General features: G+C 43.8%; 1 long non-coding RNA gene across 1 annotated transcript; it reads right to left on the reverse strand.

Moving 5' to 3' along the window:
* Positions 1-823: 823 nt before the first annotated feature.
* LOC143269519 (uncharacterized) lies at positions 824-8,188 on the reverse strand. The gene is made up of 4 exons (XR_013045969.1): positions 5,955-8,188; positions 5,159-5,248; positions 4,658-4,751; positions 824-2,197 (listed from the first exon to the last, which is right to left on the reverse strand). It is a non-coding gene; the product is annotated as an uncharacterized LOC143269519 (long non-coding RNA).
* Between the last annotated feature and the right edge of the window lie 9,443 nt (positions 8,189-17,631).

Genomic DNA, 17,631 nt, shown 5'->3' on the forward strand with positions numbered 1-17,631 from the left:
TGCAGTAACAGGAAAAAAAAAAAAAGACTAAGTAAATAAGTAAAAGACAAAACAAATAGGAAATCTCGGATGATACTAAGAGATGTCTTCAGAACAATGGAATCAAACTCTAGAATAAAATTCAAGAGGCTAAATGTAACTTTGGGCATTCCACTGGGACCTCGGCGCACTTGCAGTGTGCCGGCTGGTTCAGGCAGGAGAAGTGGGGGTGCCCTGTGACCCCAGCACCGCTCTCAAGTGGAGTCAAGGATCAAGTAGGCAGCTCCCTGCACAGCTGGGACTGGAATCCTGAGGGCAGCTTCCACATCTGGGCAGCTGCAGTAGCTCTCTGGCAACTCTCCAGTGCATCAGGTAGATACTTTTTGCTTTACTAAGCCTTCTGAAAATAACTGTTGGATTACCTAAGTTTTGCTTGGGCTTCCGTCCCGACGCTGTTATCACTTATCAGTGTGAAAATACAAAGATCTCTTAGGCTCCTCAGCTGCAAAAATGAGCCCTGGAAGCCCTCAGAGGGCTGCAGAAAGAATTAAGCATAATATTTTATGCAAAGCAGAGAGACTAATAAATGCTCAACAGATTATAGTTTTAATTTTGAGTAATAATAATAACGTACATTGGCTGCAGAAAATGCATCCAAGTGTTATAAAAATAAAATAGCAATCATCTATAAATCTAATCAATATATTCACTGAACTGTTACAGTTTCTCTAAATAATGTTATATGAAATATTTTTATGAAGATTTTTCAAGTACACAAATACTAAAATACTAAGAGATAAGTTCAATGGACATTCCTGTTTTCGTGTGTGTGTGTGTGTGTGTGTGTGTGTGTGTGTGTGTGTGTGTGTGTGTATAGAGTTTTCTAATAAGGTTCTGTGCTATTTATTGTCTGGGTGGCTGTTCAATGATACTAATTTCAACTACAAAACATAAGGAGACTATGAAAGAAACACATTGTACACATGTATTCACATATTTGAGAGTAATTACATTTAATCATAACATTTTGACTATAAATATTTCAACACCCAGCTCCTAAAAATAAGAGCATTCTGCCTCAAAATCATAATAGAATTATCACACATGATATCAACTATTTTCCTTGGTGTCATCTTTAAAATGTATTTATTTTAGTTGTATAGGTGTTTTTGCCTATGTATGAATGTGTACCACATGGGCTTGGTGCCCACAGAGGCCAAGACCAATGCAGATGGCTGTGAGTTACCCTATGGGTGTCGAGAACCGAACCCAGGTCCTCTACAAGAACAAGTGCTCTCAACCACGGGGCAGCTCTCCAGCCTCTCCTTGATGTCTTTAACATCCAGCTTCTGCTCAAATTTTTAAATTGTTCCTCAAGTGACTTTGTGGTGTTTTGTTCCCCAAACCAGTTCAGGCAAGCCGTGTTTACGCCGTTGTTCTGGGATATTTGCATCACTAAAGTCACTCTGAGCATGTGTCTTAGTGATGACACACATGTACTCCAGTGAAGGCACTGTGGCAGCTGCCTTAGTTCCGATGTGCGGATTGTTTCCTTTTCTTCTGTTACACAGCATGTTAAGAGGCAGGTTTAGTACGTTAAGTTCTTTCACCTTTTCTAGTTAATCCTGAACATTTACAGTTCTTAAAGGATAAGAAAACATCCAGGACTAGTTTTACATATTAGCAGGCTGCTTTGCAGAAACCGAGCATGACAGGATAGCTGGGCCTTTCAGCCTATCCCGTTCCTCGGGCTCCTTCCCCAGAATACATTTCTGGTCTCTGGGAGTCAGCCCTCTCCCCGTGTTTCTGCTGAGTCCTTCCTGGCACTTTCGGTCTTCCGTGGCTCCTCCTGTTGGAGCGAGGACTCTCCCAGAGCAGGATGCAGGTTTTTCTCTGAAATCAGGAACTTGGGGAAACCAATAGATTGTGTTTTGTATTCTGTTGATTTTTCCCCCAATATGTTAACATAAAACTCTTCTGTTCATCTTTGCCAGACAGTGCATCACCACCGTATGAGCACTAACTAGCACAGTGGGTCAGTGTGAGCCTGACACATCCCTTAGGAATCCCTTTGAAATTCTTACTTTAAAATTCAACAGTCCAGATAGCAGCCAGGTGATGGGCAGATCCACTAGAACAAGCAGCAGATATTAAAATGGTGTCCTGAAGAGCATGAAATAACACGGGACTCGTGTACTCAATCACAAGGGGTGAGAACCTGTAAATACAGCACAAGAAAACCACAAGGTTAGCAAGGAAAGACAGAGCCCTGGGAAAACAGGGCTATGGTTACTAGTCATCAAACCATCAAAGAAGGAAAGGTGCTAACTTAGGCATTTCTAACTTTCATTCTGCTTTTGTACCATGCATTTAATGTTAATGCTACTTCAGCCTATAAAGAGTCTGGCAAGAATCAACAAATACATGCCACGGTGTTTTATAATTCCCTATTTCCGTCTAAAGAGTTTCAGGCACATTCTATTACAACAACATGGTCAGCTATTCCATTTTTATTTACAATCCCCTCGACAGAGCTTATCAACACCTCCAGTCCATGTGATGACACACGCAGGACTTGCCAAGTATGTGACAAACTCCAAGTTCGTTCTCTGTCTTCACCGTGAGCAGTCACTAAAGAGCATCAACCATTTGAACCTGGCATTAAACTTGGCATTAAGACAGCTCGCCCTGCGGATCTGGGCTCAAACTACAGAACCATACAGTTAATGACTTGTGATCTATAGACTCATCTTTCCTCCTATCACATGACAAACCTCCTGGACCCAAAGCCAAAGGAATTTATGGTTTTCTAGGAAACACGATATTCACTTTGACAGTTTCACGTAGCTTTAACCCGAAAACAGACAAAGAGCTGAGGTCTTTCTTCAGTCGCCTTTCCTGGGCTCAAGCCCTTTGATGGAAGGAGATCCCTGGGACTCCATCCCTAGGCCTGGAGGTGTCAGAAGCAGAAACCAGACATCCATAGCCAGCTCTTTGGGCCTCTGGGAAAATACCTAGCCATCACTGCCCTCGTCCACCAGTCTCATGCTGTCTGTCTGTCTCTAATGTCAGCATGGTGCTGACTACCAGTGTGTCTGGGAGGGCAAGAGGCATGGCAGAGAGCCAGCCGGTGACGCCTGCTCAGAGCTCTGGTAGGTCTCATCAGGCTCCGGCCAGTTCTGAGCTGTTTCACCCCTGCTCCTGCCTGGCACCCAGACACTTACCATTTTGAGTTAACCACACATTCCACTCTTCCCTAGAATCCTGCAGTGGGACCTTTGTTCTCCTCATTGCTCCAACATGAACACTGCTGCCCCCAGCCCCCAGCAGTAACAGTGCTAGTGTCAAAGTATCTACAGTCAAGGTTAAACAAAGAAAGGAAGCCTAAGATCCTGTGGACTGGAACCAGACACAATAAGTAACAGCCAGCGCGTGTACTTGATGACCTGAATGGAGAATCTGAAAGGAGTATTAGGTGCTGCGCGGACACAGACCTTTGATGGGGAGTTGGCTTTTCTTAATTAGGAGCTCAGAAACAGTGTAGTCCAATGTAACAGACCCTCTGTGGCAAAATGGGGAGTGGTGTCTAGCTGTGCATCCCAGACACCAACTCAGAGTGAGGCCATGGCTTGGAACATACTCATGAATATGATGTGGTCAGCCGTGGGATCTCCTCCATCAGAGAAGAGGCCAGAGAGGCTGGGATGCTGAGGAAACAAGTGGGGTGGGCGAGACTATAAAAGCTACTGTGAAAGTTAAAAAAAAATGAAAGCAAAGAAAATTCACCAAGGACCTCAGAGGCTCTGCTGGAGACTTCAAGGTTATTTGTATGTTCCAACAAGTTTTCTGCAGAATCAGACCCATCTTTTTGAAAGATGACTCTTGGAGAACATTTGAGCATTGGAAATGGGAACAAAGTAGTGGAAAACCCAGCATTTCAATGTGGGAGAGGAGGAGGGAGAGAGGGAGGGAGATGAGGAGGGAGAGGAGGAGGGAGAGAGGGAGGGAGATGAGGAGGGAGAGGAGGAGGGAGAGAGGGAGGGAGATGAGGAGGGAGAGGAGGAAGGAGAGAGGGAGGGAGAGGAAGAGGGAGAGGAGGAGAGAGAGGAGGAGGGAGAGGGGGAGGGAGATGAGGAGGGAGAGGAGGAGGGAGAGAGGGAGGGAGATGAGGAGGGAGAGGAGGAGGGAGAGAGGGAGGGAGAGGAAGAGGGAGAGGAGGAGAGAGAGGAGGAGGGAGAGGGGGAGGGAGAGGAAGAGGGAGAGGAGGAGAGAGAGGAGGAGGGAGAGGGGGAGGGAGAGGAAGAGGGAGAGGAGGAGAGAAAGGAGGAGGGAGAGGGGGAGGGAGAGGGGGAGGGAGAGGAGGAGGGAGAGGAGGAGGGAGAGAGGGAGGGAGAGGAGGAGAGAGAGAAGGAGGGAGAGGAGGAGGGAGAGGAGGAGGAGGGAAAGAGGGAGGGAGAGGAGGAGGTCAGCAGCCCAAGTGACGTGATAACCTCGGGGACTGAGAGGTGTCTAGGCCACATGTAGCTGGAATAGGTAGGACCTGATAACAGAGTAAGTAGATGCCATGAAGGGAACAGCGATGGATCAAAAAGAGCTCAGGTGACTATGAGGTTTGGTTGTGACAACTGAGAGGAACATAGTGTAAGTAATGCAAGAACACAGAAGGAAAGGCTCTTACCAGAAAGAAACACTTCAGGTTTAGGTGGGGTACATTAACTCCATCTCTGGAAATTTTCAATGAAGATCTTCACTGGATGCTTGGATATGTAGTTCTAAAAAACAAATTGTGTTCTACTCATAAAACTGGGAATAGTCAGCATATGGCATTGAAAAGTAGTCAAGAAAGCTGTAGATGCATTGGAGGTGACAGCCTTGTCCACTGATGAGAGAATAAAGGGTGCAAGCATGTTTGAATATTCTGTTCAGTCTTGGCAGCTTGGTGGAAATTTGGTTGAATGATTCTTTCCTAAATCCAAGCTCTGGAGGGAAACAGCGTTGTCACAATAGGTTCAAGAATGAAGGCAGCAAACTAATGAAGTGGGGAAATAATCCTTAAGTACCTTTGATTACTGAGCAAACATGCCAGTCCCTGTGCTGAATACAACAGGCATGTTATCAGGCAGCTTCTCATTACTACGACACAGAGCAGAAAAGAAGCAATTCTGAGACCGGGGCTTACCCTGGCTCCCGGCTTGTGACGTTTGAATCCATGTTCATTGGCCCACTGTTCCGGGGCTTTTGACGACACAGGCTACCATGGTAGGACGTCCTGGAAAGGCGAAGAGAAAGGGCACGCCAATGTCCTTTGCAAGGGCACGACCCCTATAACCTAGCTTCCTAAGGCTTCCTAAGAGTGCCACCATTTAGGAACTAAGCCTTCAACACACGGGTTTGAAGGACATTCAAGATCCAAATGCAACAATCACCAGACCATATGCCGTTTAATTTCTAACATAAGCTAACTACAGTAACACTCTGTTCATGGTTTTTAAAAAGCTGCACCTTGGATAGTTTTTGTGACCCTCTGGGCTACCCACCATAGAGGCCAACAGCCGGTAGATAGTAAGAGCATGAAATGTGCAATCAAGGGATTTTTAAACTTACTTTAATACTAATTCAATGTTATGTTGTTTTAATTCTAATTTAATAACTAATAAGGGATGATGTCGTTGAAAAACATTTTAGAATGTTTAAAATGAACTGAATACAGATTAATTATTTTCAGTGAAAAATTGGTAGCTGCACTAATATGTGCTACAAGTGTTAAAATGTGTACTGGGTTTTGAAGATAACATGGAAAAATATGAAATACCTCAATAATTGCTTGCATTGATTGCATGTTGAATGATATTTTGGATATCGAGTTAAATAAAAGGGTTAAAATTAATTTCACCTGTGTTTCTCTCTTTTCTTACCAAACTACTGGGGGGAAAAATTAATTCCCATGAGTGGCTGTCACAGGTTTCCCCCCTCACCGGCGTCAGCGTGGGCAGTGCTTTCTGGAGAACTCCTCGGTCACAGTCAGCACGTGCTGGTTTGCGCCATTCCTGGGGTGGACTGACCCTCTCCCGTGCCCAGGACCAGCGGGCTTTCCTGTTTGCCTTTTTGAACTCTGTTTTCTCTGCGCCTTGGAGAGCCAGAGGCTGTGATGTCACTGTATAAACAGAGGGAAGGGTGGGGGCGAAAGCTCCCTGGAGAAGAGGGTGGAGGAGGATGGGGGAGAAGCAGGAGATGACTGTAAAAGATGGCTTGGTCTAGAGTGCCTGGACGGCCCTTCGTGTTTAAGCAGAGGAGTATCCTGGTCTGTAAACTAGGGGGCGGGGAGGAGGGGTTCGGAAAAACACGGGTCGCCTAGAGCTAATTCCCCTGATTAAAAATGCATTAGTTTGGAGGTGTCATGGACACGCAGCTGTTTTCAAGGCAAGCCTGGCTCCAAGAGATCCTCCCGGGCCGGGCCGCCTGGCGGCTCCATCCCGGGCTGGATGTCAGGGAGCGCAGCCTGCCGACGCTTGTCCTCTCACTGACAGGGCCCTGGCCAATGTCCTGCTGCTGAGGGTCGTGGTAATTTACATCCTCTCTGTGTACATTAACTTATCTGCAGCCGAGCTGGCTGCGCTACTTCAGTCAGCCTGTCTCCTGTGCAGCCTGGGAGACTTCCCGCGACCCACCGACGGCCCGGGAATGCTGGGGGAGCTGGCCCCGTGAGCTCCCCAGCCCTGGGAACAGAAACCCACGACTGGTTCCGACCCGGCTCTGGGTGATGGGTCCCTACGCAGTCCAGGCCTGGGGACCAGGAGGGAACAGCCTGGACAGGGCAGAGGCGGGTGGCTAATTCACGACTCATGACTCATGGACAGGCTCCTCTTCAGTGACAGTTAGGACAGTTCCTGGTTATTTGTAGCCCCCGGCTTTCTTTTCGCTGTAATTAAGCAGTCATTTGAGGGTCATTTCATACCGGTTATAGGATCCCCGTTTTAATTATGCTCTAAGTTTCAGTGGGGGCAACAGAGAGTGGAGGCGGAGGCGTGGAGGGCAAGAGGGTAATCGTCTCTGAGAACGCGTGCACTTTTCATAACTCTTTCTGGGTGACAGGCCCGGGGTGCAGGCTTGGCAGCCTGATGGTCTGTTTCAGCACAGGCCGGGCCCTCTTCCCTGACACCAGTGGTCTTCCCTGTTTGGAGGCAGATGTTGGATTTTCTGCTCTCCCCTCTGGCACCACACTAATCATTCTCTTTAATCACTGGGGCTTTTTAATGAGGCCAAGGAGGTATTTATGGAGCCGTCTACTCTTTAAATGTGGACGTTTGATAAGTCGTTTATAACTTATCGTGGGTCAAGCCAGAAGAGAGGAAGTGAGAATAAAAGGGAGCCTGGAGCCTGCTTGGAAAACGCAGCATATCTTTACGTGCTAGACGGTACCAAGCCCGTGTGACAAATGTTCAGTCCATCAGGCTTCAGCATCAGGACTGGCCAGGGTCTGCCCTGCTTTGCTGAAAATCCCTGGCTGACATTCTTGAGTTTTGTTCCCTCTGCTTTCTCCCTTGGCTCTTTCATGAGTTCTTCCGACATCATTGTAAACTTCCATCCCGAGGTCAGTTCCACAAAGTTCCTCAAACAACACTGGTGGGACATGAACTGAAAGGTCTGGGAAGAGTAAAGCTCCGGAGTAAGATATATGTCATTGCGGAGTATCCTGCACTCCACACTGTAGCAGATGTCAAAGTTAAAGCTGGAGTTTGTAGCAGCAGCTGAAAGTGAAGTGCAGTGACTTTGTTACCTCCGAACATGTTCTGTGGCTCCAAACACTCCATGATCCCAGGGCAGCAAGGAGCACGTTTGAGAGATCTCGCAGAGTAACCGACTTGCTCTGGAAGTTCAAGTGTGAGTCAGACGCACACAGCCATGATCCTCTTACTGCATCCTCTATGCTTCCAACATATCCATTTATTTTTAATAATAATGCAGCTAGTACCAACTGGTAAACAGGATCTTACTTATCTGTTTCATGCGAGGCACTGAGCATATGTTTGTCCTTATAAAAATCCAGCAGTGTGAAGCCCCTAGATCAGGTCTGTTAGGGTTTTGAAGCTTGATTCTTTTACAGACACAGGGCCCTGCCAATGTTTCTTTCTTTTTTTTTTTTTTTTTTTTTTTTGGTTTTTCGAGACAGGGTTTCTCCGTGTAGCTTTGCACCTTTCCTGGAACTCGCTTTGTAGACCAGGCTGGCCTCGAACTCACAGAGATCCACCTGTCTCTGCCTCCCGAGTGCTAGGATTAAAGTTGTGCGCCACCACCGCCCAGCAGGCCCTACCAGTGTTAGCACAAAAGCAAGGAAGAGCACCAACAAGCATGAGCCAGCCATTGGTATCAGCCAATGTCATGTGAAGGAGAAAACACGGTACCTAATCTGGTTTCTATGTGGAAACCAAAAGAAAAATATAGGATGTATCATAGACAACTCATTCAAACAGCAATGGATTATCTTCTTCAAATTAAAATTGTGTGACAGCTATGGATTATACATTCTGCAATCCTGAAGGACTTACTATGTACATAAGTCTGAGTGAGGAATAGGAATCAGGAAGAGTTTTTGAGGCAGTTACCAGGAGCTTATACTTGTAACTCATGAAACGGTGGCACAGTGCTCAATATATTATCTAACTAATACACAAAAGGTTTAAGTATGTGTGCACTTAAAATTATGAATTTCCAAGGATTTCTTCCTAAAGAATGAAATGTTAGGGGAAAGATCCAGAGGACTATGAAGGTGTACCTGAATGACTTCCAGCCCTTACACAAATGTAGCTGAGGGGTAGCACAAACCGGAACTCACTCTCTCTCTCTCTCTCTCTCTCTCTCTCTCTCTCTCTCTCTCTCTCAAAACCACTGAAGTGTGCCTAGACTTGAAGCAACCAACGAAGTGTTTTTTAAAGAGTTCTTAAAGAGTTCTCACACCTGTGATCCAAGATTCCAAACTCACGTCCCAACCGAAGTCCAGGCTCTCCAGTGCACCCCACACATTTCAGTTTGTCTGTGTGGTCCTTCCAGTCTTGCTCTCCCTTTTTACTATAAATACTGGCTGTAAGCTTTGTAACACACACCCCACATTTTACAAGTTAAAAACCAAGTCCCCTCTGAAACAACTTATTGCAATAGTCTCAAAGATCCACAATCATATCAAGAAAAAGAACGATCTCAGCCTCATACCATCTAAACAGGGAAGAGCCATCCCTTCTGCTCAAAAATACAGGCACATACATGCATATTGTATGTAATTTGTTATAAACTTGTTTAACTTATATATGTATATAAATTTTTCTTATCAAAGTCTGAAAAGGAGGTCCAACTCAAGCCATAAGTGTGCAGGAAATGCATAGCACCCTCCTCTCCTGCTTGTGGGACCCCAAAGCCCAGCCATTAGACCTGAGTCTCCAGAGCCACTGGGCCTCTGGGACATTCGGCCCTCCCGAAGCCTATGTGGTTGTCACCCTCTAGTGGATGATCAATGACAATAGTTGGCCACCTCCTATGGGGCACAAGAGTGAATCCCAGGCACCAGAGACTGCAATATCCTAAAGGGGTCAATGACAGACAGCTGTGCCAGAGCCCCTCAGTCCCGGGCACCTATTTCCTAGGAAAATGAGTCCCTGAGCTGCTTATTCAGTCTGTGTTTACATTTCCTACTGGTGTCCTTTTGAAGAACAATACATGTTTCCGTAGGCAGCCTTCTACAGTGGGATAGCCCTAGACCATTGCTTCCCAGAGATTGTTTGCATTCAGACTGGCCCTGAAAGCCTCTTTATGTGCAGGCCTACTGAGTGTACCGACTATTTCCACAGAGAACTGTCTGAATGTCAGTTCTGAGCTGACAGATAAATAGTGCCTCAGTGTCAAAACTGTCCCAGGGACCAAAATGTGGTCCTTGGAGACTCTGTTCAAGTTCTCAGAGGAGAAATGATACTGTTCACATTTTCTTAAAGGCTTTAAGATTCAGGCATTAGATTGGAAGCTGTAACTTTGTAAACGAGCTCTAAGACCAATGTGGGTTTGCAGTCCGTACTGGAAAATTCAAAGCACTACAGTGTGGCTTGCTTCCCTCCATTTTACCAGGTCACTCAAGAACTGGGTTTCTAAATCTGGGTGGGAAGTGTACTTCTGCGTCTAAGCTTCTCAGAGGGGAGGATTATGAGTTCAGGAAATACTCTGAGTTCTCAAAGGCCTGCCTTTGTGGATGCTTGTGTTTGCTCTGGGAGAACTTACCAAAAGAAACTGTTCCTCTGGAAGACAGGTTTAATTTCCTGAGGCTCTGTTTTTTCATCCACAGAGGGCTGAGTGTTTGAAGCCAAGAGTGAACTTGGTTCTAAGAGTAAGTAAATCAAGCATTAGGACATGCAGAAATGAAATGCCCCTCCCCCACCCTATCCATTTGATAGATGGAGAAATTAAGATCTGACCAGGTTAAACAAAGTTCACGGGGCTACCTGGCCACAGCATTGCCACCAGACTAGAGCACAGTACCTCATCCCTGGACCCACATTCTTTCACCCATATCATGGTAGACTCACGGGTGGATTTTCTCAGTCATTAAATCAGTCCCCTATCCCTATTCACAGTACCACATATTATCCTGAGCCAAACAGAATTTTTAAGTATGGTTAACATTAATGTAACATAAAGGTTAACATCTTATCTATTTTATATGTACAGTTCTGTGACTTTAAATACATTCAGACTATGGTAAAACCATCATCATCCATTTCTAGATGTTTATAAACTCTTTCCCAATTCTGCAGCAACTAAACCATTTCCTATCCTCACCTCTCCTAGTTTTGAGTAAGCACCACTGTCCTCTGATGTCTGTGAATCTGAGTATTCTAAGCATCATGTATACATGGCATCATATAATTATTTTATATGTTCAGCTTACTTCAACTAGTCTATGTCTCCAGGGTTCATACAAAATACTGAAGCATGTGTCATAGTTTTCTATTTTCTTAAAATTGATTTTACTTACCATATAATAAACATTACTACAGTCAAATGGACATCTCCATCTCTTTGTTATGATTTATGACTGACAGATGCCTAACATATTTCCTTTCAGCAAATTTTTATATTATATGATACAGAATATTAACCATGGCCACTACGGTGTACATTAGGCCTCCAGAATTTATTTATTCTCCTCTATGTAACCAAAATCTTTTTAAAATTTTCAAATTATTGTACAGGTACATATTGTATGTCCCTCACCCTTTCCCCAGCCTCTCTCCCCCATCCCTCCATCTCTCTCCTCTGTTCCCTTAGGCGACTTCATTTCTACTGTAATATATACATTCATGATTTTATACATTCACATAAAATATAGGAACCACAGATGAGGGAAAATAGATGATATTTTTCCTTTTTGTGACTGGCTCAATTAAAATCACTTAATATGATCAGTTTCCCTGCAAAAGCCATAACCTCTTTCTGTTCAAGAATGAATTTCTTCATGTATATAAACTACATTTTGCTTATCCATTTCTCTCTTATTGGATACCTTTGCTGATAGCCCAAAATCTGTGTCTTTTGAACATCTTCCCTCGATGTTCATCTACCTTTCAACTCTCTGCTTCTATAAGCTGGATTTTTTTAAACTCTATAAATAAGTGAAGTCATATTATGAGTTTTCTTTTTAAGTTTTTAAAAACTTATTACTGTTGTGAGTGTCTGTGCATGATGTCTATGGGCTCGGACACTATGGCATGTGCTGGAGGTCAGAGGGTCCTTTGTGACAATGGTTCTCTCCTTCCACCTTTACTTGGGTTCCAGGGACTGAATCCAGGCCATCAGGCTTACATACTGGTTGAGTCACTTTGCTGACCTAGGTTTTTCTTAACCTCTCCATTGATGATTCCAGCTTCCCGACAAAACAAACAAACTAAAAAACTTGTAGAAAGCATATTCTTCTGGAAGAATAATGTCAGTAAAGTTTCATGCAACTGAGAACCCTTCTCATGCCTCAAGAGCCGAAGGAATCTACTGAAGGAATATTGTGTAGCTCAGGGAATTGTTGCATGTCTGGAAACAGGCTTGAGGATTTCAGAAACAAGGCCCAAACCATGTCCAAAACTGACTAAGGAGGAAAACATAGTGTAATGTGAAGATTACACTATCCAAACAGTGATGTCCTGGCGGCACTGGAACCAACCAACCGTCTGTCATTTCTGAATTCCTGCTGTCCTCCAAAGTAGATGTCCACCTTGACCCCAAAACAGACTCCATACAGCCCCGTCCTCAAACCAGCACATTCTCACACAAGTAAAGTGATTGACAAGGCATGATCACATGCCTCTACACAAACAATTATTATATGGTTGGGAGGTATTGGGATTTTTTAATTACTTGAGAGAAGTGGAACAAAGACAATTCTTCACTCACAGGAAGGATATCCAAACGCTGCTGGAGGTGAAGGAAATATATATCCCCTCCAGTAAGAATCAGACAGAGGAATAATGGTTAGAATAAGCAAGTATCCAAATGAGCTTCCAGACAGTTTCCAGGTAAACCTAGGTTCTTCCTATCTTACACCTACTGTGTCCAATGCCATCAACACCTGCCATGGAGAAAGCAGACAAGCTGGCAAGCACTCAGCGCCAGCCAACGCTGCATCACCTCAGGACTTGACCCAGCCTAGGTAAGGAAACTAGGTGATGGACAACAGCCAATACCAGCTGAAAGGACACTGGAAGGTGCTGTACCTTGTGCTTGGACCTTAGAATTATTGTTCTTGGGTTAATTCTGTCTACTTTCTCTCATAATTTGACAATGAAAGTTAAGAAATGCACGCTTCTACTTTAAAAGTATGTTTTAGAAAAGAAACTGTCGATCACATATTAGCCTTTCTTTCCATCTTCATACTGTATTAATCGACCCTTACAAACTCAACCAAATACTAATGGCACAACAGACATGTACGTGGCAGAAAATGTCCAAAGGTCCAGAGTTGCTGGCTCTAAACTACTGGAGATGACTAATGTGAAGGAGGTCACGTCACATTCTAAGAAATCTTGGAGAAATCAGGCATAATAAGAGTGATCTGGCTTCATCTGAAAATTGGTTTCCTTCCCAGATGACTTAAAATGAATTTGACCATAAGCATCACAGGATGACATGATTTTTTTTTCAAAAAGGAAAGCAAAAGAATGAATTGTAATACAAATCTATATTCTAAAAACTATCAGGAAATCCCAGCTGTGATCATCACAGTCAGCAGCTTATCTAAGGTCAAAGAAATCGACCCACTGAGTGATGCTCTCAAATTTTCCCTTAGTGGTAGGCCTGATATTATTCAAATAACTATGATTATATATCCATGAGAAAGGATTCATTACTTATACTAAATTTGATGGAGAAAAACATTTAAAGCTGTATTTCAAGGGTACCTTCTATAAAACAAATTGATTGGCTTCATAAAATGCTATTTAACAGGATTTTCTTCCTTTAAGTGCACTATATAAATTTTACTTTAAAAATATCCATAATCTAATATGTGCACTATGGAGAAAGGGGGAAGCATGCAGAGTTTTACTGAGTAGGCTAAAGTGGAAAATAAAATTGTGGGTTGGGATAGGGTAATGTTTAACTTGAAATAAATCTTTCAGATCATCGAATTCTGAGGCTGACGAATACATTGGGTAGGAATGGGCACTTTCCTCATTTCTGGCCAAGGCAGACATAAGTAATCAATTTCAGCAATTTCTAACTGAACAAAACATTACAGCCTCATAATTCTTCAACAGAAGTCTAGAATTCGTACAAGTACAATGGAATGGTGGTTACCAGAAGCTGGAGATGAAAGTGGGACAAGCTAGGGGAAACCTGGATCAGCGGCCAAAATGTTTCAGTTAGGATAGACGCACAGACCCTGTTCTATGGCACAGTGTGGACTGTAGCTAATAATTATGTATCATTACTTCAGATACAGTAGTACATTTCAGTATAATGAACAGGGGGTTTCAAATGGTCCCACTACAAAGTTATGATAAATATTTGAGGTGATGGATATGCCAATTAGCTTGATGAGGTAGTTTCACAATATGTATTTAAATCAATACTTTGTACTATACTTTATAAATACATGTAATTATTACCTGTCAATTAGATTTGTAAGAACAGAGCCTGGCCAGCATCTACATAGCATTGGCAGGTGCAAAGAGACTGTCTTCCATGTGTGGTACTTTCACTTTGAATTTGCTCACAGGTGGAGACTGGAGAGTGTTCAATGATAAACTCAACCAATGCAACCCTGCTGGCAATTGAACCAGATGATAACCCAGTCACAGAACATGACACACCGCCAAACACAGTCCAGGCTCCAAGTTCACAGTTTACCAATGCGATGTTCCAGGAAAGAGTTCATATTACCAACCTTAACTTTCTCTTTTGAAAGAAGAGAAATAGACAAAAAGACTCTTATGGCTATGGTTATACATGAGTTAATTTATTATTCATAAAAGTGATTTTTCTTTTATAATCATAAGGAGAATGTTAAAGCAATGTCCTTAGAAACTGTGAAGGAGATACCCAGAGATTGAGGCAGACTTTTTTTTTTTTAAGAAACGCTCTTTTGTAAGAAATCCTCTTTGTAGCAGCAACAATGAAAATTCACAATGTATCACAGTACTTGTAAATTAAAGCAACTACTCACTTCCACAGACATGATGATAACGGGTCTTTGCTGGTGTTTTCCTCCTTTTGATGCCAGTGGCTGTCCAGTGTTCACATGGGACAGCACACAGGCATTCACGGTCAGCTCACAAGTGAAAGTAAACACAGAAATTAGATGCTAGGGAGCGGAAGTCCGGGAAAGAGACAAGCAGGGAAAGTGCCCAGCTGAGAGCCATTTACCTTCTGTCAGAGGCCTGTGTACTGCTTCTAGACGTTTTCCCCAAATGTAATGTTTATACATTTTAATTAAAATATAATTACATCACTTCCCCCTCCCTCTTCTCCCACCACCCCCTCCAAAGTCCCCTTCCTCCAATTCCTCCAATGACCCCATTCACTCTCAAAGTGACAGCCTCTTTCCCTGATTCTTAATATATATGTGTGTGTATATATACATACATACACAAGTATATATGTATACACAAATATACATATATAATACATTAAAGCAACCTGCTGAGTCTGTTTTTGTTGTTTGTGTATATATAATTTTAGGGCTGACCACTTTGTATTGGACAGTCAATTAGGAGACTACTTCCGGGAGCTGAGGAGGACATGGGTCACAGAAGACAATCTGTTGTTGCCTCTCTGCTAGACAGCATGATTCTTAACCAGATTCTAAATCTTACACCCACAGAGGTGTAGCTACCACCTAGCATCAAAGACGTTTCTCTTTCCAGTGCATGGGAAGTATCACAGAAAACCACAGCTGGACACAATACAGGTGTCAGCTGAGGGTGGGGAGCTCAGTATGCTGACCGAGAAGGATGTAAGCCTCCAGGTCACACTCCTGCACAAAGCAGCTGATGGCTGCTGAGAGAGGAGAGGTAGCTTCTCCCAGGGATAAGTCTGGTTTCTTTCTTTATTGGTTTTGATTATCAGTACAACTCATGCATTGTTTTAACAATCAAATTTTGTTAAGTTTTTTAAAGCAAAAAATAGCCACTCTTCCACTCTCCCTCCCCACACCCACACCCACACCCATACCCACACCCACACCCACACCCACACCCACACCCACACCCACACCCACACCCATACCCACACCCACACCCACACACAGATCTCACATCCAAAAGGCAGCTGCTCCCAACATTGCAGCTGTCTCTGCTGACATTCACCTTTGTGTTCCTAAACAGTACAGCTGTGCTTGTGGATTCATCAAAATAGACATTGCCCTTTATAGCAGTAGATAAAAATTTAAGCTTCTTTACATACTTCTTTTTTCCTTCTCTTCCCCACCTCCCAACTTTTGGTTAATTTAATAACCAGTAGTTTCACTATTAACACTGTGAAAACACTATTTCCTATATTCTTTGAGCTCTCAGCAAAAGTGATTTCTTTTTCTCATTGTTTGGTAGCTTCCTACATGTGTGTGATACACTTTGGTCATCTTCACCCTCTTTCCAGGTTCTCCCCCTGGACCTGTTCCTCTCATCAAGTCCCCGTCCTAACATCACCCCTTCTTTTTGTGTGTGACCCCTGAGTTTAGTTGGAGTTTCTGGCCTAAGTGTGAGTGAGAAGCTACCAGTGAACTTACCCACCAGTGGCTACACCACTGAACAGAATTAAACAACCCTTAATTGACAGAAGCCTCTCAGGGAGGCACCGATCTTGTAGCGGTCTTGTGCAGATCATGACAGCTGCAGGGAGTTCATGAGCATGACGGCTCTGTCCTGCTCAGAAGATGTCTTCCTGCTATCCGTCTCTGCATCCTCAGTCCCCTGTTCTGTGACATTCCCTGCGCCTTGGAGGGAGGGAGATAGACACCCTGCTTACTGCTGAGCTGTCCCTCTCACTTTAGACACCTGGGTCAGTTATGGGTTTCTGCATAACTGTTACCTGCTGCGATGATGGCGGAGAGTGGTGTCAGCTACACTAACCCCAGACGGCAGCAGAATGTTGGGGCCCAAGTACAGGAGGGCTCTCAGACGCCAAATAGCAAGCCCAAGAGCTGTTGTTTGACTTAGCTTTCTGCCCTACAAAATCATTACTTGATTCCCTCATATTTTCATTTATTTAATTGTCTTTGATGCTCTGGGCTCCTACATTCTCCAAGAACTTTGCCAATCTCTTGGTACAATCTTCCACAAAAGCTAGACATTCTTCTATTTCCCGAGCTTTCCTGGAGGCACCGCGCCCCTACCTGCCCCACGTTCCGGCTTCTCTGGGCTTCGGTGCAGCTGTACCCCTGTTATTGTGGCTCCTCTCTCCAGAATGTGTGTCTATATCTCCTGGGACTCCTCCTGTGTTTCATCATAGCATCCTGCAAAGAGCTTCCCGAGAAAAAATGCAGGAGAGGAGACCTTTTCTAAGACCTTACTTGTATGAAAATACATTCATTCAACCGTCATTCTGGATTGACAGTTTCACTGGGTATCATATTTAAGCTAAAATATTATTTTTTACTGAGTATGAAGTCATTGCCAATAGCCGTTCCTCTTCCAGCTCAGGAATCGGCAAGTTCATTGCCATCCTTGTTCCTGCAATTCTGAAAACAACCCTCTGTCTTTGGAAGATTTTAAAGTATCACTTTTATTCCTGGCGTGCTAAAGTTTCACTATGCTGGGCCATAGAGTGAGTCTTCTTGTAACCTTTGTCATTGGCTTGACCCTTGGTAGTCTGGTTTCCCAACTTCAGAAAAGAAATGGTGCCTGGTGATAAGGTGCCTGTTTTTCTGTATTGATTATTGATAGGCTGTTGGATTGTTTTTTCCTTCTCCCATAATTTTAGATTTTCCATATTTGGTTTTGATTCTACATCTTCTGCTTTGTGATTGGATCCTCTAACTACTTTAACTCTACCATCATATTTTAATTAATTTGAGTTATATTCTGTCCATGTATCCTCGGCTTGTTCATATGTATGTATCTGATAGTGTTGGTAATAACTGGCTTTTCAGAGGTGTGCTTCTCAATTGCCACATGTTGTGGACTGTCC

The sequence above is a fragment of the Peromyscus maniculatus genome, chromosome 19 (assembly GCF_049852395.1).
Source record: "Peromyscus maniculatus bairdii isolate BWxNUB_F1_BW_parent chromosome 19, HU_Pman_BW_mat_3.1, whole genome shotgun sequence".
Classification (NCBI taxonomy): domain Eukaryota; kingdom Metazoa; phylum Chordata; class Mammalia; order Rodentia; family Cricetidae; genus Peromyscus; species Peromyscus maniculatus.